Raw genomic sequence first — 2,829 nt, 5'->3', positions numbered from 1 at the left:
GATTCTGGTTCAGATTCTGATTCAGATTCTAATTCGAATTCTGCTTCAGATTCCGATTCAGATTATATTTCCGATTCTGATTCAGATTTTGGTTTAGGTTCTGGTTCAGATTTTGGTTCAGATTCAGATTCGGGTTCAGATTGTGGTTCAACACATGTGAACGGAATGATCAGATGGTCAGCCCGACATCGAAGCCGCCGATGGAACCTCCTGGCAGCGCAAAGCCACCTGAGAAATGAGCTGGACGTAGAGGACCTCCGCAAACCCCCTCTCTAGACCTGGTCCTATGCGGCGAGCCCAGTCCGTCTGGCGTTTGGGAAGGCGCCATTTTGATTCTGACGGTGAAAATCCCTGGATTGAAAGATGGCGCCTGATGTCAGGCCCGGCCGGCGTTTGGGGAGTGGTCAACAATGAGTTGGAGAGCGTGCGGACACATTCCGGAGCTTGTTGCCAAATGCTGACGGGACCAAGTGGATTGTTGACTCTGCGCTCGGCCGGCGCTTGCACATTAACAAAAAAATCAATAGTGGCCAGAACGGCAGGCAGATGTGTTCTGGGCCCGCGTTTGTTTTGGTTTTTTTCCCTTGCCTTACTTTTCCGATAGCGCTAACGCATTAGCGAGCGCATCTGCTGAGGTGTCGTCGGGGAGACGGATGGCCGTTAACCTAGCTATCGGAAGGGCACGGCTGAGGCGTCGGCGCTGGATTCCTGCCACCGTTGGGCGCCTCCGCTCAAAGCGTGGCCAGCAAAACATTTGGCACGGGGGAACACCATCCACGCCACGTTTAAAGGACAACCCGCGCCTCCGCGTCCATCATTTGTCAAATGACTTTGACTGAGCGCTCGCAATGGACAAAGATTCCACCGCATAGAGCGACATTTTACCTTTGAAAACTGCCGCTGAATATTCATAAAGTCATAAAGTTTTCCAGTTGATGACGATTCCTGACGTGACGTCACGGAGGGAACGCCCCTGATCAAAAAAGCGACACTTTTTTTCCTCTTCAAACACCGTGTTGATGGCGAAATTAAAAGGACAACGACATCAACAAGGCCATGGCGAATTTCCAATTGCGGTCACACGCATAAAGAAGGTGTACGTTTCCCAGCCGTATCCAACGGACCAGAGCGCTACAGCGCCAGCCGCACTGCGCCGATCCCCGCTTGGGGATCGACGCACGGGGATCTGAATGACAATGGGTAGAAAGTTGCTTCCAGCGGTGAAAGAGAGCAATCGGCATCATAGTGGAGGAAAGCGCTCGGACAAACATTCAGCCGCTGGAACCAGGAGCTAACCGGAGTTAGCGATGGATAACCGCTGTCATTCATACGTAAGTTGGGAACTCTTCCTTCGTTGAAACAACGTTTTGCATGCGCAACCGTGAAACAAGCCGTATCGATGTTGACATCTTGTAGCGTATTATTTGTTATTCGTGTTCCTATATGTCGCATATTACAGAAGTTGATGCTATATTGCTTATTCACGGAGCTTCAGATATGCTTCGTATGTCACGTCCTTCACCACTTTTGTTGCTTTGCTTACACGGCTCGAATTGATACGGAAGGACTCGTTGAATGGATGGCAAACATTGATGCTTTCCTCTTCACAACTCGTTGAATCGTATTCATAAGTGCATGGATGAGTCACAAGAAAGCATCTTTTTCCCAAACGGAACGCTCTGAAGCCATTGTTTTGATTCTGGAGCGAGGCAGTTTGTGACCCATCGTGAGGTCACGAACAAGGGGGCGGGACTTTGCCGACCTGCCCAGTTTGGAGCTCATTTTGTGGCACTTTTGGGCCACTTTTCGTCATTGTGATTGGTGTTTTTTTGTCTTTGACTCAAAATATCAGCCTGCGTGTTTTGGCTAGTTTCGATGCTCGAAACGTGATTGTGATGTAAGTTAGGAAACCAAAAAATGGTGCGGGTTGTCCTTTGATACCGCAGCCACTTTTATTCATGTGGCGTGTGTTTCTTTTTGTTCATGCGTGGGCAGGATGTCACACGGCCCAATTGCTGTTGACTCGCCTCATAAAGAAAAGTAAGTGACAACTATTCCCCATGCGTTTTACAGATCAATAAGTACATGAACGTTAATGATTAAGCGGCCCTGTGCTGGTATGGAAATGCTGATAACAGCCAATAAAGTCATTTGGTGTGTCGTTTAGCAATCAATCTGGAGATGAATGCTTGAATGTTTACATCGGGGGTGTCCTATCTTTTTGCAAATGGGGCTATCTATTAGCTATGTATTAGCTATCTAGCTAGCTAGCTGCCTATCTATTAGCTATGTATTAGCTATCTAGCTAGCTTATTATTATTGTTCTTCTTATTGTTTTTCCATGATTTGGCCGTAAAACAGGCGCCACTCCGTTAGCATGAATGATCCTGGATGGCCGCCTGCTACAATGCCAAAGGAGGCAAATTTCCCCATTGTGGGACGAATAAAGGTTTTCCGAAGCGCTTGCACTCCTCAAAAAAAGCAGGCGACGAGACCACGCGGAAGGCCACGAGGGCCGTCCGGATCCTCGCCGCGTCATTCGGGACCTTTTGGCGACCGCGGACCGCCGCCTTCATCAATGAGTGACGCGGAACGCCGCCCCCCTTCCACCAGGAAGCCGGCCGAATGACATGAGGGGAGGCGAAGGGGGTGTGGGGGGGCGAACGCCAGGCAAACATTTGTGTCAGATAAAGAAGCCCTTGAACGCCGTTAATCCACCTGCATTGACTTGATCTTCTCTCACACTTTGTCTGACAATTGCCAAGTCAAATGGTGTCAAACGTCCGGTCGCCGTTTACAAATGACCCCTGGTGACCCCCGGCGTCAAAC

Source organism: Hippocampus bargibanti, linkage group LG11, assembly GCF_051943395.1.
Source record: "Hippocampus bargibanti isolate YZ-2025 linkage group LG11, ASM5194339v1, whole genome shotgun sequence".
Classification (NCBI taxonomy): Eukaryota; Metazoa; Chordata; class Actinopteri; order Syngnathiformes; family Syngnathidae; genus Hippocampus; species Hippocampus bargibanti.
This window is presented reverse-complemented; position numbering follows the sequence as displayed.